The 27518-nt window shown below is 39.5% G+C and overlaps 1 protein-coding gene across 1 annotated transcript in view; it reads left to right on the top strand.

Moving 5' to 3' along the window:
• Window positions 1-15229: 15229 nt before the first annotated feature.
• Window positions 15230-27518, top strand: part of LOC110485558 (vasorin) — a 35964-nt gene continuing 23675 nt past the window's right edge. Inside the window, exon 1 of the mRNA XM_090204339.1 lies at window positions 15230-15459. The gene's annotated coding sequence lies outside the window, so the exon portion shown is untranslated. The remainder of the gene's footprint in view (window positions 15460-27518) is intronic.

Genomic DNA, 27518 nt, shown 5'->3' with positions numbered 1-27518 from the left:
TCCCTGAGTATTCAGTACAATTATATTATGATGTCTACTCTACATTACATTATGATGTCAATATGTCTATATTATATTATGATGTCTACTCTACATTACATTATGATGTCAATATGTCTATATTATATTATGATGTCTACTCTACATTACATTATGATGTCAATATGTCTACATTATATTATGATGTCTACTCTACATTACATTATGATGTCTATCTGTCTACATTACATTATGATGTCTGTCTGTCTACATTACATTATGATGTCTACTCTACATTACATTATGATGTCTACTCTACATTACATTATGATGTCTACTCTACATTACATTATGATGTCTACTCTACATTACATTATGATGTCAATATGTTTATATTATATTATGATGTCTACTCTACATTACATTATGATGTCAATATGTCTACATTACATTATGATGTCTATCTGTCTACATGACATTATGATGTCTATCTGTCTACATTACATTATGATGTCAATATGTCTACATTATATTATGATGTCTACTCTACATTACATTATGATGTCTATCTGTCTACATTATATTATGATGTCAATATGTCTACATTATATTATGATGTCTACTCTACATTACATTATGATGTCTATCTGTCTACATTACATTATGATGTCTATCTGTCTACATTACATTATGATGTCTATCTGTCTACATTACATTATGATGTCTGTCTACAGTACATTATGATGTCTGTCTACATTATATTATGATGTCTACTCTACATTACATTATGATGTCTATCTGTCTACATTACATTATGATGTCAATATGTCTACATTATATTATGATGTCTACTCTACATTACATTATGATGTCTATCTGTCTACATGACATTATGATGTCAATATGTCTACATTACATTATGATGTCAATATGTCTACATTATATTATGATGTCTACTCTACATTACATTATGATGTCTATCTGTCTACATTACATTATGATGTCTGTCTGTCTACATTATATTATGATGTCTACTCTACATTACATTATGATGTCTACTCTACATTACATTATGATGTCAATATGTCTACATTATATTATGATGTCTGTCTGTTTATATTATATTATGATGTCTATCTGTCTACATTACATTATGATGTCTATCTGTCTACATTATATTATGATGTCTACTCTACATTACATTATGATGTCAATGTCTACATTATATCATGATGTCGATCTGTCTACATTATATTATGATGTCAATATGTCTACATTACATTATGATGTCAATATGTCTACATTACATTATGATGTCTATCTGTCTACATTACATTATGATGTCAATATGTCTACATTATATTATGATGTCTACTCTACATTACATTATGATGTCAATATGTCTACATTATATCATGATGTCGATCTGTCTACATTACATTATGATGTCGATCTGTCTACATTACATTATGATGTCTGTCTGTCTACATTACAATGTCTGTCTGTCTACAGTACATTATGATGTCTGTCTACAGTACATTATGATGTCTGTCTACAGTACATTATGATGTCTGTCTACAGTACATTATGATGTCTACTCTACATTACATTATGATGTCTCTGTCTACATTACATTATGATGTCTATCTGTCTACATTACATTATGATGTCAATATGTCTACATTATATTATGATGTCGATCTGTCTACATTACATTATGATGTCGATCTGTCTACATTACATTATGATGTCTATCTGTCTACATTACATTATGATGTCTATCTGTCTACATTATATTATGATGTCTACTCTACATTACATTATGATGTCTATCTGTCTACATTACATTATGATGTCTGTCTGTCTACATTACATTATGATGTCTGTCTGTCTACATTACATTATGATGTCTACTCTACATTACATTATGATGTCAATATGTCTACATTACATTATGATGTCAATATGTCTACATTATATTATGATGTCGATCTGTCTACATTACATTATGATGTCGATCTGTCTACATTACATTATGATGTCTGTCTGTCTACATTACATTATGATGTCTGTCTGTCTACATTACATTATGATGTCTGTCTGTCTACATTATATTATGATGTCTACTCTACATTACATTATGATGTCTGTCTGTCTACATTATATTATGATGTCTACTCTACATTACATTATGATGTCTGTCTGTCTACATTATATTATGATGTCTATCTGTCTACATTACATTATGATGTCAATATGTCTACATTATATTATGATGTCTACTCTACATTACATTATGATGTCAATATGTCTACATTACATTATGATGTCTACTCTACATTACATTATGATGTCAATATGTCTACATTACATTATGATGTCTACTCTACATTACATTATGATGTCAATATGTTTATATTATATTATGATGTCTACTCTACATTACATTATGATGTCAATATGTTTATATTATATTATGATGTCTACTCTACATTACATTATGATGTCAATATGTCTACATTATATTATGATGTCTGTCTGTCTACATTACATTATGATGTCTATCTGTCTACATTATATTATGATGTCTACTCTACATTACATTATGATGTCAATATGTTTATATTATATTATGATGTCTACTCTACATTACATTATGATGTCAATATGTCTACATTATATTATGATGTCTGTCTGTCTACATTACATTATGATGTCTATCTGTCTACATTATATTATGTCTACTCTACATTACATTATGATGTCTATCTGTCTACATTACATTATGATGTCTGTCTGTCTACATTACATTATGATGTCTGTCTGTCTACATTACATTATGATGTCTATCTGTCTACATTATATTATGATGTCTATCTGTCTACATTATATTATGATGTCTACTCTACATTACATTATGATGTCAATATGTCTACATTATATTATGATGTCTGTCTGTCTACATTACATTATGATGTCTATCTGTCTACATTATATTATGATGTCTACTCTACATTACATTATGATGTCAATATGTCTACATTACATTATGATGTCTATCTGTCTACATTACATTATGATGTCTATCTGTCTACATTATATTATGATGTCTATCTGTCTACATTATATTATGATGTCTACTCTACATTACATTATGATGTCAATATGTCTACATTACATTATGATGTCGATCTGTCTACATTACATTATGATGTCTGGCTACAGTACATTATGATGTCAATATGTCTACATTACATTATGATGTCTACTCTACATTACATTATGATGTCTGTCTGTCTACATTATATTATGATGTCTACTCTACATTACATTATGATGTCAATATGTCTACATTATATTATGATGTCTACTCTACATTACATTATGATGTCAATATGTCTACATTACATTATGATGTCTACTCTACATTACATTATGATGTCAATATGTCTACATTATATTATGATGTCTATCTGTCTACATTACATTATGATGTCGATCTGTCTACATTACATTATGATGTCAATATGTCTACATTACATTATGATGTCTACTCTACATTACATTATGATGTCAATATGTCTACATTATATTATGATGTCTATCTGTCTACATTACATTATGATGTCTGTCTGTCTACATTACATTATGATGTCTATCTGTCTACATTACATTATGATGTCAATATGTCTACATTATATTATGATGTCTATCTGTCTACATTACATTATGATGTCTATCTGTCTACATTACATTATGATGTCTGTCTGTCTACATTACATTATGATGTCTACTCTACATTACATTATGATGTCTACTCTACATTACATTATGATGTCTATCTGTCTACATTACATTATGATGTCTACACTACATTACATTATGATGTCAATATGTCTATATTATATTATGATGTCTACTCTACATTACATTATGATGTCTATCTGTCTACATTACATTATGATGTCTACACTACATTACATTATGATGTCAATATGTCTATATTATATTATGATGTCTACTCTACATTACATTATGATGTCTATCTGTCTACATTACATTATGATGTCTACACTTAGCCTTTTCCTAGCTCGTTTGTGAGAACCAGTTATAGCATTCAGTCCTAGTTTTGACTCACCTGCCTGTTTGCCTACCTGTGTATGACCATTGCCTACCTGTGTATGACCATTGCCTACCTGTGTATGACCATTGCCTACCTGTGTATGACCATTGCCTACCTGTGTATGACAATTGCCTGCCTGTGTATGACCATTGCCTGCCTGTGTATGACCATTGCCTGCCTGTTTGCCTACCTGTGTATGACCATTGCCTACCTGTGTATGACCATTGCCTACCTGTGTATGACCATTGCCTACCTGTGTATGACCATTGCCTACCTGTGTATGACCATTGCCTACCTGTGTATGACCATTGCCTACCTGTGTATGAACATTGCCTACCTGTGTATGACCATTGCCTACCTGTGTATGACCATTGCCTACCTGTGAACCCGATCCCTGCCTTCTGAGAAGGTCGAAATAAACACCTGCGGGGAGCTGCGCGTGAATCTACACCTTTTTCTCCCTGAGTATTCAGTACAATTATATTATGATGTCTACTCTACATTACATTATGATGTCAATATGTCTATATTATATTATGATGTCTACTCTACATTACATTATGATGTCAATATGTCTATATTATAATATGATGTCTACTCTACATTACATTATGATGTCAATATGTCTACATTATATTATGATGTCTACTCTACATTACATTATGATGTCAATATGTTTATATTATATTATGATGTCTACTCTACATTACATTATGATGTCAATATGTCTACATTACATTATGATGTCTATCTGTCTACATGACATTATGATGTCTATCTGTCTACATTACATTATGATGTCAATATGTCTACATTATATTATGATGTCTACTCTACATTACATTATGATGTCTATCTGTCTACATTATATTATGATGTCAATATGTCTACATTATATTATGATGTCTACTCTACATTACATTATGATGTCTATCTGTCTACATTACATTATGATGTCTATCTGTCTACATTACATTATGATGTCTATCTGTCTACATTACATTATGATGTCTGTCTACAGTACATTATGATGTCTGTCTACATTATATTATGATGTCTACTCTACATTACATTATGATGTCTATCTGTCTACATTACATTATGATGTCAATATGTCTACATTATATTATGATGTCTACTCTACATTACATTATGATGTCTATCTGTCTACATGACATTATGATGTCAATATGTCTACATTACATTATGATGTCAATATGTCTACATTATATTATGATGTCTACTCTACATTACATTATGATGTCTATCTGTCTACATTACATTATGATGTCTGTCTGTCTACATTATATTATGATGTCTACTCTACATTACATTATGATGTCAATATGTCTACATTATATTATGATGTCTGTCTGTTTATATTATATTATGATGTCTATCTGTCTACATTACATTATGATGTCTATCTGTCTACATTATATTATGATGTCTATCTGTCTACATTACATTATGATGTCAATATGTCTACATTATATCATGATGTCGATCTGTCTACATTATATTATGATGTCAATATGTCTACATTACATTATGATGTCAATATGTCTACATTACATTATGATGTCTATCTGTCTACATTACATTATGATGTCAATATGTCTACATTATATTATGATGTCTACTCTACATTACATTATGATGTCAATATGTCTACATTATATCATGATGTCGATCTGTCTACATTACATTATGATGTCGATCTGTCTACATTACATTATGATGTCTGTCTGTCTACATTACAATGTCTGTCTGTCTACAGTACATTATGATGTCTGTCTACAGTACATTATGATGTCTGTCTACAGTACATTATGATGTCTGTCTACAGTACATTATGATGTCTACTCTACATTACATTATGATGTCTCTGTCTACATTACATTATGATGTCTATCTGTCTACATTACATTATGATGTCAATATGTCTACATTATATTATGATGTCGATCTGTCTACATTACATTATGATGTCGATCTGTCTACATTACATTATGATGTCTATCTGTCTACATTACATTATGATGTCTATCTGTCTACATTATATTATGATGTCTACTCTACATTACATTATGATGTCTATCTGTCTACATTACATTATGATGTCTGTCTGTCTACATTACATTATGATGTCTGTCTGTCTACATTACATTATGATGTCTACTCTACATTACATTATGATGTCAATATGTCTACATTATATTATGATGTCAATATGTCTACATTATATTATGATGTCGATCTGTCTACATTACATTATGATGTCGATCTGTCTACATTACATTATGATGTCTGTCTGTCTACATTACATTATGATGTCTGTCTGTCTACATTACATTATGATGTCTGTCTGTCTACATTATATTATGATGTCTACTCTACATTACATTATGATGTCTGTCTGTCTACATTATATTATGATGTCTACTCTACATTACATTATGATGTCTGTCTGTCTACATTATATTATGATGTCTATCTGTCTACATTACATTATGATGTCAATATGTCTACATTATATTATGATGTCTACTCTACATTACATTATGATGTCAATATGTCTACATTATATTATGATGTCTACTCTACATTACATTATGATGTCAATATGTTTATATTATATTATGATGTCTACTCTACATTACATTATGATGTCAATATGTTTATATTATATTATGATGTCTACTCTACATTACATTATGATGTCAATATGTCTACATTATATTATGATGTCTGTCTGTCTACATTACATTATGATGTCTATCTGTCTACATTATATTATGATGTCTGTCTGTCTACATTACATTATGATGTCTATCTGTCTACATTATATTATGATGTCAATATGTTTATATTACATTATGATGTCTACTCTACATTACATTATGATGTCAATATGTTTATATTATATTATGATGTCTACTCTACATTACATTATGATGTCAATATGTCTACATTATATTATGATGTCTGTCTGTCTACATTACATTATGATGTCTATCTGTCTACATTATATTATGATGTCTACTCTACATTACATTATGATGTCTATCTGTCTACATTACATTATGATGTCTGTCTGTCTACATTACATTATGATGTCTGTCTGTCTACATTACATTATGATGTCTATCTGTCTACATTATATTATGATGTCTATCTGTCTACATTATATTATGATGTCTACTCTACATTACATTATGATGTCAATATGTCTACATTATATTATGATGTCTGTCTGTCTACATTACATTATGATGTCTATCTGTCTACATTATATTATGATGTCTACTCTACATTACATTATGATGTCAATATGTCTACATTACATTATGATGTCTGTCTGTCTACATTACATTATGATGTCTGTCTGTCTACATTACATTATGATGTCTATCTGTCTACATTATATTATGATGTCTATCTGTCTACATTATATTATGATGTCTACTCTACATTACATTATGATGTCAATATGTCTACATTACATTATGATGTCGATCTGTCTACATTACATTATGATGTCTGTCTGTCTACATTACATTAAGATGTCTATCTGTCTACATTACATTAAGATGTCTATCTGTCTACATTACATTATGATGTCTGTCTGTCTACATTACATTACGATGTCTATCTGTCTACATGACATTATGATGTCAATATGTCTACATTATATTATGATGTCTGTCTGTCTACATTACATTATGATGTCTGTCTGTCTACATTATATTATGATGTCTACTCTACATTACATTATGATGTCAATATGTCTACATTATATTATGATGTCTGTCTGTCTACATTACATTATGATGTCTATCTGTCTACATTACATTATGATGTCTACTCTACATTACATTATGATGTCTATCTGTCTACATTATATTATGATGTCTACTCTACATTATATTATGATGTCTGTCTGTCTACATTACATTATGATGTCAATATGTCTACATTACATTATGATGTCGATCTGTCTACATTACATTATGATGTCTACTCTACATTACATTATGATGTCTATCTGTCTACATTATATTATGATGTCTACTCTACATTATATTATGATGTCTGTCTGTCTACATTACATTATGATGTCTATCTGTCTACATTACATTATGATGTCTGTCTGTCTACATTACATTATGATGTCTATCTGTCTACATTACATTATGATGTCTACTCTACATTACATTATGATGTCTATCTGTCTACATTATATTATGATGTCTACTCTACATTATATTATGATGTCTGTCTGTCTACATTACATTATGATGTCTACTCTACATTATATTATGATGTCTGTCTGTCTACATTACATTATGATGTCAATATGTCTACATTACATTATGATGTCGATCTGTCTACATTACATTATGATGTCTGTCTGTCTACATTACATTAAGATGTCTATCTGTCTACATTACATTAAGATGTCTATCTGTCTACATTACATTATGATGTCTGTCTGTCTACATTACATTACGATGTCTATCTGTCTACATTACATTATGATGTCTACTCTACATTACATTATGATGTCTACTCTACATTACATTATGATGTCAATATGTCTACATTATATTATGATGTCTACTCTACATTACATTATGATGTCAATATGTCTACATTACATTATGATGTCTGTCTGTCTACATTACATTATGATGTCAATATGTCTACATTATATTATGATGTCTACTCTACATTACATTATGATGTCTATCTGTCTACATTACATTATGATGTCTGTCTGTCTACATTACATTATGATGTCTGTCTGTCTACATTACATTATGATGTCTACTCTACATTACATTATGATGTCAATATGTCTATATTATATTATGATGTCTACTCTATATTACATTATGATGTCAATATGTCTATATTATATTATGATGTCTACTCTACATTACATTATGATGTCAATATGTCTACATTACATTATGATGTCTACTCTACATTACATTATGATGTCTATCTGTCTACATTATATTATGATGTCTACTCTACATTACATTATGATGTCTACTCTACATTACATTATGATGTCTACTCTACATTACATTATGATGTCTACTCTACATTACATTATGATGTCAATATGTCTACATTACATTATGATGTCTACTCTACATTACATTATGATGTCTACACTACATTACATTATGATGTCAATATGTCTACATTACATTATGATGTCTACTCTACATTACATTATGATGTCTATCTGTCTACATTACATTATGATGTCAATATGTCTACATTACATTATGATGTCTACTCTACATTACATTATGATGTCTATCTGTCTACATTACATTATGATGTCTACTCTACATTACATTATGATGTCTACTCTACATTACATTATGATGTCAATATGTCTACATTACATTATGATGTCTGTCTGTCTACATTACATTATGATGTCTATCTGTCTACATTACATTATGATGTCAATATGTCTACATTACATTATGATGTCTGTCTGTCTACATTACATTACGATGTCTATCTGTCTACATGACATTATGATGTCTGTCTGTCTACATAATATTATGATGTCTACTCTACATTACATTCTATTATTATCTGTAATATGACTTATCTTATAGTATCATTATTTCTAATGTGACTTATCTTATAGTATTATTATTTCTAATGTGACTTATCTTATAGTATTATTATTTCTAATGTGACTTATCTTATAGTATTATTATTTCTAATGTGACTTATCTTATAGTATCATTATTTCTAATGTGACTTATCTTATAGTATTATTATTTCTAATGTGACTTATCTCATAGTATCATTATTTCTAATGTGACTATATTATCTTATATTATTATGATCTCTGTTACACACATTCTATCCGGGGTCTGAGGGGCCTATTTCTATGTATATCTTCTCACGGGTTCATCTCAGGTCACTCAACGGGGCTAAATGTCACACACACCACCGACACGCACACACACACACATACAATTACACGCTGACATTAGCAAGACCACGGCCACCATTTGACCTAGATGGGTTGTGTGTGTGTGTTGATATGTAGGCTACGTGTGCCATGTTTTTATTTATGCAGTTCTATTCTATATTCTATAGCTGTTCTTGTCTATTAATGTTCTGTATCATGTCATGGTTCATGTTTTGTGTTGGACCCCAGGAAGAGTAGCTGCTGTTTTCACAACAGCTCACGGGGATCCTGACCAAATACCAAATACCATCACGACTGGAGTATAGCAGGTGACTGTCCGTCCTTCCAGAGAGTGTAAATTCTAACTGCGTCCCTGAAAAAGAGTGATGAAAGTCATGCGGTCAGAAAACACTGGGGTGTAAAGAACTATAGTCATACAACAGGTTATCAAACAGTGTCACGTCCTGACCTTAGTTCCTTTTTTATGTCTCTATTTTGGTTTGGTCGGGGCGTGAGTTGGGGTGGGCATTCTATGTTGTTTTTCTATGTTTTCTTTTCTATGTGTTTGGCCTGGTATGGTTCCCATTCAGAGGCAGCTGTCTATCGTTGTCTCTAATTGAGAACCTTACCTTTTCCCACCTGGTGTTTGTGGGTAGTTGTTTCCTGTTTTGTGTTTACACCTTCAGGACTGTTTCGGTTTTTCATTTCTTACATTCACGTTGTTATTTTGTATGTTTGTGTTCGGTGTTAATAAATGATCATGGACACTTACCACGCTGCGTTTTGGTCCGATCCTTCCTACTCCTCATCCGATGAAGACGAAGATCGTTACAAACAGGGAGTCATAGCTGTGTTGATGTACTTGGGGCTCGTGCAAACCATATTGAAAAGTGCCTGGGTATAATGTTCATCTGACTGAAACAACTCCAGCAACAGATCGGCACCTCGAATGGGGTTGTTGTGTGTGTTTGATTGAGTAAGCCCATTCTAGGGTAATGCTTGGGAGAGAGAGAGAGAGAGAGAATTAGACAACTATGACAGCTGGGTCTGTACATAGTCAAAGGTAGGCTTTGAGGGGACTCCTACAGTTGGACGCACCAACAGCTCATCCCTTGGCAGCAGTACTGTGGACTACTTTATCACTGACCTCAACCCAGAGTTTCTCAGACCCTTCACAGTCAGCCCACTGACACCCCTATCAGACCACATGAAAATCACACCATACTTGAACAGAGAAGTACTCAACCATGAGGCGTCAAAGCCCAACAAACTGCATGCTATTCAGAAATGCTATAGATGGAAGGAAGATAGTGTGTAGAAACCTTCCAAAGAGCAATTGGCCAAAAACACTATCTGCAATAGTGAAGGTGTAAACTTAGAAGTAGAAAGCCTGAATAGTATATTTGACATATCTGCTAACATATCAAATAAAATAAATTCAAGCAGAAAACCTAGAAAATGAACAGCAATGAGAAATGGTTTGATGAAGAGTGCAAAAACCTAAGAAAGAATCTGATAAACCAGTCCAATAAAAAAACCTAAGATACGCCTTTACTGTGGGGAAACACTAACACGATACAGAAATACACTACAAGGAAGGAACAGCACGTCAGAAATCAGCTCAATGTGATTGGAGAATCCATCAAATCAAGCCACTACTGGGAAAATTGGAAAACACTGAACAAACAACAACATGAAGAGCTAGCTATCCAAAATGGAGATGTTTGGATTAACTAATTCTCCAACCTCTTTGGCCATATAACAAACAACAACATGAAGAGCTATCTATCCAAAATGGAGATGTTTGGATAAACCACTTCTCCAACCTCTTTGGCCATATAACAAACAACAACATGAAGAGCTAGCTATCCAAAATGGAGATGTTTGGATTAACCACTTCTCCAACCTCTTTGGCCATATAACAAACAACAACATGAAGAGCTATCTATCCAAAATGGAGATGTTTGGATAAACCCCTTCTCCAACCTCTTTGGCCATATAACAAACAACAACATGAAGAGGTATCTATCCAAAATGGAGATGTTTGGATAAACCACTTCTCCAACCTCTTTGGCCATATAACAAACAACAACATGAAGAGCTATCTATCCAAAATGGAGATGTTTGGATTAACCACTTCTCCAACCTCTTTGGCCATATAACAAACAACAACATGAAGAGCTATCTATCCAAAATGGAGATGTTTGGATAAACCACTTCTCCAACCTCTTTGGCCATATAACAAACAACAAACAGCTAAAACATGTACATGATCATCTGAACATAGGATCAACTGTTAAAGACTCCCAGAACCCTTTGGATCCTCTAATTACATTGAATGAACTGCAGGACAAAATACAAACCCACCAACCCAAAAAACCCACCAACCCAAAAAGGCCTAAATGAAATGATAAAATATACAGACCACAAATTCAAGTTGGCTATACTCAGCCGCACCAATGTGTCAGAGGAAACACCATGCACCTGGCAACCTTGGTTAGTGCGCACTGCGCCCAGCCCGCCACAGGAGTCACTGGTGCGCGATAAGACCCTACCGGCCAAGCCCTCCCTAACCCGGACGACGCTAGGCCAATTGTGCGTCGCCCCACAGACCTCCCGGTTGCGGCCGGTTATGACAGAGTCTGGCTGTGAACCCAGAGTCTCTGGTGGCACAGCTGACGCTGCAGTACAGCGCCCTTAACCACTACGCCACCCGGGAGGCCTCAAAAACAGCTTTTGAGTCAATTTGAAATGGGCCCCTGCTGTATAAACTGATGGAAAGTGGTGTTGGAAGAAAACCTACGATATTATAAAATCACTGTACACAAACAATAAGTGTGCAGTCATAATTGTCAATAAACACACATATTTCTTCCCTCAGGGCCAGGGGATGAGACAGGGATGCCGCTTGAGCTCCCCCCTCTTCAACATTTATATCAATGAATTGGCAAGGGGCACTAGAATAGTCTGCAGCTCACAGCCTCACCCTACCAAACTCTGAAATCAAATGTTTACTGTTTGCTGATGATCTGGTGCTTGTGTCCCCAACCAAGGAGGGCCTACAAAAGGACCTAGATCTTCTGCACAGATTCTGTCAGACTTGGGCCCTGACAGTGAATCTCAGTAAGACTAAAATAACGGTGTTCCAAAGAAGGCCCAGATGCCAGGACCCACATCTCCTTTGCATAGAGTTGATCAAGCTGTTCTTTGTGGCCTGTGGAATGGTGCGCCTGTAACGAATCTCTCCGTCGTCTGAGGAGGAGTAGGAAGTATCGGACCAATGTGCAGCGTGGGAAGTGTCCATGTTAATTTATTAGACTGAACACACAAAACAAAATAACAAAGCGAATGGAAGAAACGAAACAGTTCTGTAAGGTGACATACACTCAACAGAAAACAACTACCCACAAATCATTGTGGGAACACAGGCTACCTAAGTATGGTTCTCAATCAGAGCCAAAGATTGACAGCGGCCAAAAGCAGAAATACAAAACATAGAACAAACATAGAATGCCCACCCCAACTCAGGCCCTGACCAAACTAAAACAGAGACATAAAAAAGGAACTAAGGTCAGGACGTGACAGTGCCAGTCATATTCAATGGCTGTGCAAAGTTGCTGGATATTGGCGGGAACTGGAACATGTTGTCGTACACATCAATCCAGAGCATCCCACACATGCTCAATGGGTGACATATCTGGTGAGTATGCAAGCCATGGAAGAACTGGGAAATGTTCAACTTACAGGAATTGTGTACAGATCCTTGTGACATGGGGCCGTGCATTATCATGCTGAAACATGAGGTGATGGCAGCGGATGAATGGCATGACAATGGGCCTCAGGATCCCGTCACAGTATCTCTGTGCATTCAAATTGCCATCAATAAAATTAAATTGTGTTCATTGTCCGTAGCTTATGCCTGCCCATACCATAACCCCACCCCCACCATGGGGCACTCTGTTCATAACGTTGGCAACAGCAAACCGCTTGCCCACACGACACCATACACGTGATCTGCGGTTGTGAGGCCAATGGACATACTGCCAAATTCACTAAAACGACGTTGAAGGTGGCTTATGGTAGAGAAATGAACATTCAAATGAACAGCTCTGGTGGACATTCCTGCAGTCAGCATGCCAATTGCACACTCCCTCAAAACATGAGACATCCATGGCATTGTGTTGTGTGATAAAACGGCACATTTTAGAGTGGCCTTTTATTGTCCCCAGCAGAAGGTCCACATGTGTAATGATCATGCTGTTTAATCAGCTTCTTGATATGCCACACCTGTCAGGTGGATGGATCATCTTGGCAAATGAGGAATGCACGCTAACTGGGATCTAAACAAATTTGTGCTCAACATTTTTGAGAAATGTATAGCAACATGATTTCATCTGGATCTGGACTGGAGAACTCATGTCACGCATGTAACAGTTTGTCTGAACCACTACCCCATCTCATATAATGTCCAACAGGTGTGTGTGTGTTGTGTGAGAGAGAGATATGTCATAAAGAACATGTTCTAGCCTCTAAGACATATCAGTATGTCATGATGTCAGTTCCTCTTAGTTCACCAACTCTCTCTTTCATGAATGCACGCCACTGCGTGCACACACACACACACACACACACACACACACACACACACTCTCTCTCTCCCTCTCCCTCTCCACCCCACTCTCCTCTCCCCCCTCTCTCCACTCTCTCTATTGCTCCCTTCCCTCTGTTTGTGCACCGACCATACCCCACCACCCCACCTCAGTGATTATTAAGAAAACGTGGTCATAAACACCCACAGAACTTATGCATATTTTATATTGTGAATTATACTTCAAATAGGCAAACAACATTGTATGAGTAATCTGCAATAATCTGATTTAGCTTCAGTGGAGTATTTAAAAGATCTGTTTATTCTTGTTATGTTCAATAATATCCCCTTAACCGAGAATCAATAAAAAAAATAACGTAATGTGGTCGGACGCATAGCCTTTTCACCATGTTGTTACGTATATGGTATGGCCACTTGATATTTTTACAGGTGTAGGCTATAGTTACCATCTCTGCGCTCCAGATTCTGGAACATGGACGCGCAGAGTGCAGTTCGCGCTCATACCAGAACGCACCTCCCACTTACAACTTTTTTAAAAAGTTCTAGAGCCTCTCGTCCTCCAATTGTTAAAACTCGGGACGCGCTTGACATAGGGGGCATACCTCTCGGAGACTTCTGGACCGCAACTTTGACACGCAGAGAGAAATGTTCTGCACAGGGATTTCAATAGGCTACCTTTCTGAAGTTTGTGGACAATACAACTGTATTAAAGGGATTTGAGCCTCATAGACACGTCGATAAAGGGGATAAGAAATAGCACTGTTTTGAGCACATTTCGGGACTACATTTTGCCAGGTAGGTGTCTCACGAACAACTTTCTTCTACTTCTGGTGCGACTTTATGATGGAAACAAGTAGGCTAGTATCCAGTAGCCTCGTCTGTGACCGTTTGGAGACCGCGCAATCATTCTGCAGGTTGTTCTGTGCGCTCCAAAGTGCACCTCGGACGGTGTTTACTGTTCAGGCGAGATATGGCTTGGGGAAGTTATAAGAGGGATTTCTCTGGGTTACTGTCTGTGAGCTGAATGCCTGGCACTGCGTGTCTTTATTAGAAACGAGAATAGTTTTGTGATCACATTTTATATTAAAACATTTCCGAGTTTTTCCTCTTAAAATGTAGGATACTATATGTCATGTATGTCTATCCCATTATCCGCGCTTATCGATCTCACCACGAGCAACGAGCACTGACTAGCCTATAGCCAAGGTTTATATGGCCGAACATTTCTCCCCCAACATAGTTATTTTCTATCTCACTTCGAAACCGCATCCACAGAAACCTTTGAAAGCGGATCATTGTCAAGATGTGATATGGTCGGTTATATCTGCGTGTCAAAATATCTTTACCGTGTGGTGCCTAGCTCACCATTCTAGATTAAAATCTCTGCGCAGCCAGAGACCCTCACAGAGAGAGTCATGCAGAATAGAGATAAGGTTCCAGCTAGGCAAAAACTGCTTGAACCGACGTTGTTTCCATCATAATAATAATTTAAATATCCTCAGTCGTTGATTTCACGTTGAATTCACGGTAGTTGACAACTCAACCAAATGTATAACTCAACCAAATTAAAACTGGACGTTGAACGGACGTCTGTGCCCAGTGGGTTGTTAGTTAGAAGCACAGCAGGCAGGTCAGGGTGGTGTGTTATCGGTTGTTGATGTTGGTTTATCCCGTTTGTGTTTGTTTGTTTTAAAGGTAATTGAATTAGAGCTTGTTATCTCACTAATCGACCAGGGTTGTCATCTCTTCTTTGTTTATTTAAACTTTAACCTGGTTGGATTAGGTTGACTTGTCTTTTTTGTATACAATAGAATAGTAATGGCATGGTAATAACAACTTAATCAAATCCAAATTCTAAAAATGCTATTATTGCTGTGGTTGTGAGAATAGCACATTTGTGATTTTGAGAAACAATCACCTTGACTACTCAAGTCTACCTAATGTTATTCAGAGGCCTCTATGTCAATGACTTTGTGTGAAGAGATGTAACAAAGCATGCTAGATAAATACAAGTCAGCGAGGCAGCCAGGAAGGGCACCTAAACAAACTGAAGTCTATGAAGGGATGGGAAAAGTAAAGACCGAGATGGAGGGACAGAGAGAACGAGGGAGGAAGAGATCAGCAGAGAGAGTGAGGGAGGAAGAGATCAGCAGAGAGAGCGAGGGAGGAAGCAAACATTCCTGACTTGGTGTCTCAGCAATTTAATTAAAGAACGTCAAAGATGCTAACACACACACACACACACACACATCATTGTGAGATCCCCCCTACTTACCCCCACCCCCCCAAACACTTTGGTCTTGGACTAATCCCAGGGGTCAGCTAATAAGTGTTCGGGTCATGCCACCATGACAACTAAATAGGGGGACCCCTGATTGAGTTAATAACCCCATGATGGAAGCTAAGAGGTACAAGGTGAAGAGGATTTTGTTTGGTGTGTGTGTGTTAAACTAAAGAGTGCGAAGCAGCTATTAGAACATGAGAAGTGGTTGTGTGTGGTTGTAGTGTTATCAACAACAGCAGCAGTAATGTAAATCCTCTCCTCTTAGCCAGGCTTAACTGTGCCCTGTGGTGCTTTGGTGGTGCTCCCTCTAGGTCCTCCAGGTCAGCTTTTACTCTGGGTTCCCCTTGTTAGGGAGCTTTTACTCTGGGTTCCCCTTGTTAGGAAGCTTTTACTCTGGGTTCCCCTCGTTAGGAAGCTTTTACTCTGGGTTCCCCTTGTTAGGAAGCTTTTACTCTGGGTTCCCCTTGTTAGGGAGCTTTTACTCTGGGTTCCCCTTGTTAGGAAGCTTTTACTCTGGGTTCCACATTGTTAGGAAGCTTTTACTCTGGGTACCCCTTGTTAGGAAGCTTTTACTCTGGGTTCCCCTTGTTAGGGAGCTTTTACTCTGGGTTCCCCTTGTTAGGGAGCTTTTACTCTGGGTTCCCCTTGTTAGGAAGCTTTTACTCTGGGTTCCCCTTGTTAGGAAGCTTTTACTCTGGGTTCCCCTTGTTAGGAAGCTTTTACTCTGGGTTCCCCTTGTTAGGGAGCTTTTACTCTGGGTTCCCCTTGTTAGGAAGCTTTTACTCTGGGTTCCCCTTGTTAGGAAGCTTTTACTCTGGGATCCCCTTGTTAGGAAGATTTTACTCTGGGTTCCCCTTGTTAGGAAGCTTTTACTCTGGGATCCCCTTGTTAGGGACCATTAAGGAATTAAAAAACCTTGAGTTCTGGTCTTCTTTCTCTCTCTCTGTCTCTCTGTCTATTCTTTGGTCTCTTTCTATCCGTTTCAACGATCTTGCTCTCCCTGTCTTTCTTTTCTTTCTCCCTCTATCTGGACTTGTTCTCTGCTCTTTCTATCGCTGCCACACTGTTCTCTCCCTCACTGTCTCTCCCTACCTCTCTGCTCTTTCTATCGCTGCCACACTGTTCTCTCCCTCACTGTCTCTCCCTACCTCTCTGCTCTTTCTATCGCTGCCACACTGTTCTCTCCCTCGCTGTCTCTCCCTACCTCTGCTCTTTCTATCGCTGCCACACTGTTCTCTCCCTCGCTGTCTCTCCCTACCTCTCTGCTCTTTCTATCGCTGCCACACTGTTCTCTCCCTCGCTGTCTCCCTACCTCTCTGCTCTTTCTATCGCTACCACACTGTTCTCTCCCTCGCTGTCTCTCCCTACCTCTCTGCTCTTTCTCCAGTCTCAGTCCAGTCTCCTGACCTGCAGCTGTGCAGACACAGACAGAGGGATGGGGCTCTGGTTCACGTGGGAGCGTTTAGAGTGTTTAAGGAAGTTGTCACCATGTGTGATAAAACAGCGAGTGTCTCCTCGAACCCAACATAAATCATCCTGATGCTGAGAAAGACAGGTTTAAATACAGTAATAGATGACTTGCATCGTATGTCTAGTATTCTCCTTCAATGCCCAAAAGAGCCAAACAGGAAGTAACATTATTATATTGAATATGTCCATTGTCCTCAATGAGTGTCTGAATGTGTTATGCCGACAGTTTGTTCTTGATCTGATGCTCCTTGGTTGGACTGAGAGGTGGTTGGAATTGACCTTTTCTTTGACCTGTGGAATTTAGCCTATAGCCGACACGTTCCACTGCTCTTTAGTAGTGTATTTACCTTTCCACAATGAATTATCTTAATGTGACAGCTTTCCTGACACTCTATGAATTGTACCGTTAGTCTGACACGGCACTGACATGTTCATCGGAGGGGAACCTATGATTCTCAGAACCCAGACCCCCTAGGGAGAGGTTTACGGGTCGCTCCCCCTTGCTCCCTTGTGGTGCACCTCCTTAAAACCCTCCCCCCCTCATCCTCGGAGCGTGTTATGTAAATCCAGGGGTCTAGTGGGAAGGTATTGAGCGTAACACACGTAGCCTTCTCATTACATTCCTCAGTGTACTACTCTGAGAGAGGAACCTTTGGTGCTCCTCACTTGAGGTAGAGAGGGATAAGTGGAGAGGTAGAGAGGGATAGGTGGAGAGGTAGAGAGGGATAGGTGGAGAGGTAGAGCGGGATAGGTGGAGAGGTAGAGAGGGATAGGTGGAGAGGTAGAGAGAGAGGGAGAGACATTTGCATATTCAGATACCTGATCAGTCTACAGACTAGTCTTATACTATACCAGAGGCTGAGTTATTTTGACTCCCTCCACCCCTCTCTCAGTTTTGACCCCCAGCCCTAATCCCCTCTCCCCAAGGGCGCAGTCTGGGTTGTGCACACACATGCCTTTTCATCCCATACAATAGCCCCTCAATCCTACACACACACACACACACACACACACACACACACACACACACACACACACACACACACACACACACACACACACACACACCCCATTCAGAGGTCCCCTGTATACACACTCAGACAGACAGTAGCCTGAGGCTACAGGGTCTTCTCAGAGCACTTCAAAGGCCTTGTCTCTCTAGCTCAGATCAGCTCCACAACTACAGCCACAACAGGTGATGAGAGAGGCCGCTTGGGAAACAGAAGGTAGAGCCACTCTTTTGCTTACTGGGAAGTTGATGGCTCAGTGTGCATATTTGTGTCAGTTATGACAGAGTGTGTTGAGGTATGCATATGTGGCTTTCGTGGTAAGTGTTTTCTGTGTTTCCCTTGGCAACAGCCTGCTCTGAGACCCAGAGCTTCATACAGCCCTGTGTTTAGACAAACAGCAGGAAAATAGACTGTTGGGATGTTATTGCAAGTGGACATTAAGACTTAACACACACACACACCACTCCACCCCCCCCCCCCCCCCCCCCCCCACACACACACACACACAAGGACACACACATGCTTTGCAATGAAATGTTCTGTTACTTTCTGTACCGATGTCCAGATGTCAGACTTCCATTGAATAGACAGGCACATTCAGTGACCCCTCCTTTCTACGATAAATGAAGAGCTGTTAGCTGCTTGTTCCTGTACTCCGGCCTGCTCCCCCCCCTCTCCAAACCTCTCATACCTCTGTCCACTCCTGCTCCCCCCTACGGGTGGCAGGCGGATTAGGGGGTCAGAAGTCAGAGGGGGGGGTGCAGCTGGAGGGGCCAGTCAGAACACAGGTCAGGACAGGGAATTGACGAGGTGGAAGGAGTAGGGTCCAGGAGTGTGTGTGTGTTGAGCGGAGGGGCAGGATTGGGGGTGTAGGAGTTTTGGCAGGCAGGAAACTGGCAGGGAAGAAGGACTAGGGTCGAGGGGTTTGTGTGTGTGTGTGTGTGTGTGTGTGTGTGTGTGTGTGTGTGTGTGTGTGTGTGTGTGTGACTTCAGTTATAATTTGTTCCTTCAGGTATAGTAGACACCACACCAGTCATACCTGTATGATCACCATACCACTTGGAACATTTACCATTTCAATCAGTATAATGTGTTTGTTTGTTTACTCACGTAAAAGAGAGTCAAGTTCTCCTCCCTTCTTTACCCCCTCTTTACACCACTGTTACTCTCTGTTATCATCTATCCATAGTCACTTTAATAACTCTACCTACATGTACATCAACTAACCAGTGCCCCCCCCTCTTTACACCACTGTTACTCTCTGTTATCATCTATCCATAGTCACTTTAATAACTCTACCTACATGTACATCAACTAACCAGTGCCCCCCCTCCTTTACACTGCTGCTACTCTCTGTTATCATCTATCCATAGTCACTTTATTAACTCTACCTACATGTACATCAACTAACCAGTGCCCCCCCCCCTCTTTACACCACTGTTACTCTCTGTTATCATCTATCCATAGTCACTTTATTAACTCTACCTACATGTACATCAACTAACCAGTGCCCCCCCCCCCTCCTTTACACTGCTGCTACTCTCTGTTATCATCTATCCATAGTCACTTTATTAGCTCTACCTACATGTACATACTACCTCAACTAACCGGTTCCTCCGCACATTGACTCTGTACCGGCACCCCCCTGTATATAGTCTCCACGTTGACTCCTGTACCGGCACCCCCCTGTATATAGTCTCCACGTTGACTCCTGTACCGGCACCCCCCTGTATATAGTCTCCACGTTGACTCCTGTACCGGCACCCCCCTGTATATAGTCTCCACATTGACTCTGTACCGGCACCCCCCTGTATATAGTCTCCACATTGACTCTGTACCGGCACCCCCCTGTATACAGTCTCGCTATTGTTATTTTACTGCTGCTCTTTACTTAATTGTTACTTTTATCTCTTATTCTTATCCGTATTTTATTTAAACTGCACTGTTGGATCATAAGTAAACGTTTCACTGTAGGGTGACCTGATGTATTCAGGGCATGTGACTAATAACATTTGATTTGATTTGAACGTTAAAGGACTTGAATGAGACCTTTGTCTCGACAATACGTTTTTTTTTAAGTTTGGGAAAAAAGTATTGAAGGTTGTTTCAGGATACTTAAAGGGGCAATCTGGGATTCAAACTACAACAAAGTGGTCACCATTCAACCTTTTAATTTAAAAGTCAAAAAATGGAAGCACCAATCCCAGAATGCCCCTGTTGACTTCCCTGTTCACATACTCCTCTCCTCTCACACTACAGTGGCTCCCTGAGCCTGTGGTATCTTTGAACTTGGCCATGTTGTTAGCAGATGAGAGCTGTAGCCACTTCAAAGTGAAGGAGAACGGATCAGAAGTTAAGCAGCGACAGCGTTTTATACACCAGCGGGAGAGGAGAGGGAAGTAATGAAAGTGTGGGTTTGCACCTGATGCCCTTTCATAGAGAGAGAGAGAGAGAGAGAGAGAGAGAGATAGACAAATAAAGAGAGACAAAGGTAAGGCAAAGTTGAGATGTGGGACAAAGAAAAATAGTTTGTTGGTCTAAGTCGCTGGTCTTCAATGGCAATGCTGTCCAGTTAAAATGAGACATTCCTCTGAGGCTGAGCACAGACACTTTGTACAGCCAAGACAAGCACAGCTAGCACACTGCAGTCTGTTGAGAGTCAATCAGCTGCAGAAAATACTGAACAGACTGATGATGAAGGACTTTGATGACTTGATGGCTTTTAGACTGCCTGACCAAGGCTTGACCCTAACTGTTCAGACTGCAGGGCTGTTATGTTTTGATGAGAGACATGATGACAGTCACAAATAGAACATGGATTTGTCCTGAGATTACATTAATGCTAGATATGTAGTTATGAATTCTGTGTGTGTGTGTGTGTGTGTGTGTTGATCCAGAATAACATGGGTTGGAATGTTGTTCAATATCAGAGGAATTTATCTGTGACCAGGAGCTGTTCTTTCAGGTACGCCTAAACATTCTGCAATCTCTATCAGTGTGTGAACAACCTTTACTATGATGCACTCGGTCAATAGACAGACACGCCAATACACACACACACGCAAACTTTGCGATCCATGAGTGTGACTGCTGTGTGTAGTTGATCTGATGATAAAATCCTTTACAAAACCACAGTTACACCATAGAGACCCTACACTGTAAACCCATTGTGTTTTATATAACCTCTAGTAGCATAGATATCTGTGATGGGGGGCTCCACCGAGGGTCATGTATCCCAGGCCTCTCTGACAGAGATAACAGCGGAGATAGAGATAGCGGTGGTATTTGTTAAATACAGATCTCTCTGTATAAACCACAACAGAGCTGTACTGTCCCTGAGTGTCAGCGTGTTGAATCAATGGACTATTTTGCTGTAGGCTATTGAGGTTTATCAGTAGCATCAGTTCTAATTCACATTCTGGTCATGTGTGCGTGTGTGTGTGTCTTCTTGCGTGTGTGTGTGTGTGTCTTCTTGCGTGTGTGTGATTGAACACAAACAGAGTAGTGGTCTATGTTTGTATACTGTAGGTGAGAAGTGACTATGTATTTTATTTCTCTCTTTCCCTCGTCTTCCTCTTTCTCCCTCCTCATTCTCTCTCTCCCTCCTCATTCTCTCTCTCCCTCCTCATTCTCTCTCTCCCTCCTCATTCTCTTTCTCCCTCCTCATTCTCTCTCTCCCTCCTCATTCTCTCTCTCCCTCCTCATTCTCTCTCTCCCTCCTCATTCTCTTTCTCCCTCCTCATTCTCTCTCTCCCTCCTCATTCTCTCTCTCCCTTCTCATTCTCTTTCTCCCTCCTCATTCTCTCTCTCCCTCCTCATTTTCTCTCTCCCTCCTCATTCTCTCTCTCCCTTCTCATTCTCTCTCTCCCTCCTCATTCTCTCTCTCCCTCCTCATTCTCTCTCTCCCTCCTCATTCTCATTCTCTCTCTCCCTCCTCATTCTCTCTCTCCCTCCTCATTCTCTCTCCCTCCTCATTCTCTCTCTCCCTCCTCATTCTCTCTCTCCCTCCTCATTCTCCCTCTCCCTCTCCCTCCTCATTCTCTCTCTCCTCCTCATTCTCTCTCTCCCTCCACATTCTCCCTCTCCCTCCACATTCTCCCTCTCCCTCCTCATTCTCTCTCTCCCTCCTCATTCTCTCTCTCCCTCCTCATTCTCTCTCTCCCTCCTCTTTCTTCACTCTTCAATTTCTTCAATTTTATTTCTCTCTTTCCCTCATCTTCCTCTTTCTCCCTCCTCATTCTCTCTCTCCCTCCTCATTCTCTCTCTCCCTCCTCATTCTCTTTCTCCCTCCTCATTCTATCTCTCCCTCCTCATTCTCTCTCTCCCTTCTCATTCTCTTTCTCCCTCCTCATTCTCTCTCTCCCTCCTCATTTTCTCTCTCCCTCCTCCTTCTCTCTCTCCCTTCTCATTCTCTCTCTCCCTCCTCATTCTCTCTCTCCCTCCTCATTCTCTCTCTCCCTCCTCATTCTCTCTCCCTCCTCATCCTCATTCTCTCTCTCCCTCCTCATTCTCTCTCCCTCCTCATTCTCCCTCTCCCTCCTCATTCTCCCTCTCCCTCCTCATTCTCTCTCTCCCCCCTCATTCTCCCTCTCCCTCTCCCTCCTCATTCTCTCTCTCCCTCCTCATTCTCTCTCTCCCTCCTCATTATCCCTCTCCCTCCTCATTCTCCCTCTCCCTCCTCATTCTCTCTCCCTCCTCATTCTCTCTCTCCCTCCTCATTCTTTCTCCCTCCTCATTCTCTCTCTCCCTCCTCATTCTCTCTCTCCCTCCTCATTCTCTCTCTCCCTCCTCATTCTCCCTCTCCCTCTCCCTCCTCATTCTCTCTCTCCTCCTCATTCTCTCTCTCCCTCCACATTCTCCCTCTCCCTCCACATTCTCCCTCTCCCTCTCCCTCCTCATTCTCTCTCTCCCTCCTCATTCTCTCTCTCCCTCCTCATTCTCTCTTTCCCTCTCCCTCCTCTTTCTTCACTCTAAGTCATGTATGAATGAAAACAAACACACGACACAGAATGTCTTGAATGACATCATTTTGTAGTCCCTTATCAAACATTGCAGATGCCTCCATGGCTTCACTATAAGTAACATGTCAACACTTCTCTCAGAGCAAGCAGAGTGTGTGAAGTCATTGGTCCTACATAGTGTGTGTGTGTGTGTTAAAAGTTTTACTGCACACTTGTGATTTAAGTTCAGTTTATGACCTCTTAATATTTAAGGATAGGATTTGGGGAGGGTCATTTCACCCTTAGATCTGTCAACTTCCACCCAGAATGTGTCTGTCTCTGGGAACAAACAGAGGTCACTGGCTAAATGGCTTTATCCACCAAATCAACACGTAGACTAAATGAAAACTTTACCAGAACACTGTGAAGGAGACTGGAGTGAATGGATGGTCAGTCCTAGATATCTCTCTCTTTCTCTCTCTCTCTCTCTCTCTCTCTCTCTCTCTCTCTCTCTCTCTCTCTCTCTCTCTCTCTCTCTCTCTCTCTCTCTCTCTCTCTCTCTCTCTCTCTCTCTCTCTCTCTCTCTCTCTCTCTCTGTGTCTGTCTGTCTGTCTGTCTCTCTGTCTCTGTCTCTCTCCAGGGGTCCATGAGGAGTTTGAGTAAACAGTTATGTGAGAGAGTAAACACTAAAGGTTCAGTAACCTACACATCATCTGTCATTTCCCCTACCACAATCCTCCCTCCTTAGTTACACACCAGTTCCCTCAATACACACATTTTCATTTTTCACTTGTTTACTCTATTCTTACGAAAACCTAACTGAGTCACACTCACGCACAAACACACACCAATGGATGAATACCCCCCTCTCAGTCCATCCTTGGGCCAGTAACCGAAAGGTTGCTGGTTCTAATCCCTGAGCCGGCAAGGTGGATAAATCTGCCGTTCTGCCCTTAAGCAAGGCAGTTAACTCCCAACAACAGCTGCTCCCCAGTCCCCGATGACGTGGACGTCGATTAATGCCCCCTCCCCTCCGCACCTCTCTGATTCAGAGGGGTCAGTTCATATGTGGAAAGACACATTTGGTTTGAATGCAGTTGTACAACTGACTAAGTATCCCCATTTCCCTTTTCTTCTAAATCTCCACAGACATCTGCAGTATAACTCCCCTCACTGGCTTAACGCTGAGGTGGTGAGGTGATCCAGCCGTGTGTAGTTTAGTGTGTAGTTTAGTGTCTAGTGTATGTGTCTTATTGGTCAGACACAGGCACATACAAGGTCAGTGTGCTAACGAGGAGTCTGTGTGGCTAACTAATATGACAGATGTGTGTTTAGGAGTGTGTATTTGTGTTCCTGTGTGTGTGTGTGTGTGTGTGGGGGGGGTTAATGTGTGTCAGATACATACATACATACATACAGCTACCCAATTCCAGAGGTGTCTACTGTTTACAGCTCCAGTTAGACATGGGGAGGTCTATCACTACTGTTTACAGCTCCAGTTAGACATGGGGAGGTCTATCACTACTGTTTACAGCTCCAGTTAGACATGGGGAGGTCTATCACTACTGTTTACAGCTCCAGTCAGACATGGGGAGGTCTATCACTACTGTTTACAGCTCCAGACAGACATGGGGAGGTCTATCACTACTGTTTACAGCTCCAGTTAGACATGGGGAGGTCTATCACTACTGTTTACAGCTCCAGTTAGACATGGGGAGGTCTATCACTACTGTTTACAGCTCCAGTTAGACATGGTGCAGGTCTATCACTACTGTTTACAGCTCCAGTCAGACATGGGGAGGTCTATCACTACTGTTTACAGCTCCAGTTAGACATGGGGAGGTCTATCACTACTGTTTACAGCTCCAGTTAGACATGGGGAGGTCTATCACTACTGTTTACAGCTCCAGTTAGACATGGGGAGGTCTATCACTACTGTTTACAGCTCCAGACAGACATGGGGAGGTCTATCACTACTGTTTACAGCTCCAGTTAGACATGGGGAGGTCTATCACTACTGTTTACAGCTCCAGACAGACATGGGGAGGTCTATCACTACTGTTTACAGCTCCAGTTAGACATGGGGAGGTCTATCACTATGTTGGGGTCCACAAAGGGGTGACATCATGTAGCGGTTGGGGGGGAACTCGGGCACCTGGAAGGAGGAGGGGTATTGGAAAAGGAGAAGGACTGAGGATAGATTGGGCCTTGCTCTTCCTGTTTCTCTCGACATACTCTCTTGTGTGTTTGTGTGTGTGTGTGTGTGTGTGTGTGTGTGCGTGTGTGTGTGTGCGTGTGTGTGTGTGTGTGTGTGTGTCTGTGTGTGTGTGTGTGTGTGTGTGTGTGTGTGTGTGTGTGTGCAGCCTGTAGAAGAGCCCTTCTCTCCCCCTGGCACACCTGCAGCTAAGTGGAAGAGACTCAAGAGGCTCATCACTATTTGCTGAAAGATATGACAGGCCTGCAGGTTAGAGAGAGAGGTGGAGAGTGAGACACAGCCATAGGGCTTGGGTCTGTTTAAAACACACAAACACACACACTCACGCAGTGTGGGTGTTGACACGATTTGCAATTGCCAATTCACCATGGATATGTTCTTTGGCAGTTGTAGCTTTGTGTCGTGTTGAGTAAACACCCCAGGGCTTTTAGTCATCTTTGATAAGTCTTAAAATCTCTTCCTTAAGATTCCAAAAACAAAAGCAGGAAAAACAGGTCGTCCCAAATGTTCCTCCAGACTGGTACATACTGTATGTGTGTGTGTGGAGAGGATCTAGAGACTCCAGACAAGTACAGACACATCTGACTTCTCTATAAAAACCAAGCACCGTCTTTACGTTCTCTTAAATATCTGTGTAATCTAATGTAGTTCATCACAACCACCTCAACAAGCCCCGTCTTTACATTCTCTTAAATATCTGTGTAAACTAATGTAGTTTATCACAACCACCTCAACAAGCCCCAGACAGGACGTAATAAAACATCTACTCTATTTAAACTCTTAGAGCTACCCCCCTACCGTGGAGAGTGTTAACTGTAGTAAAGAGCAGGAGCTTCTCCTCTGGATTTGTCTTTCCACTTCTGTAAGTGATCTGATATTAGAGACATAAACTGGGTGCTACTAAGTTTGTCCTTGTTCTAAGACCTGGGGGGAAC

Source organism: Oncorhynchus mykiss, chromosome 17 (assembly GCF_057628025.1).
Source record: "Oncorhynchus mykiss isolate SJ-2025 chromosome 17, ASM5762802v1, whole genome shotgun sequence".
In the NCBI taxonomy this organism is placed as follows: Eukaryota; Metazoa; Chordata; class Actinopteri; order Salmoniformes; family Salmonidae; genus Oncorhynchus; species Oncorhynchus mykiss.
The sequence above is the reverse complement of the archived record's forward strand: the minus strand, read 5'-3'. Positions and strand labels throughout refer to the sequence as shown.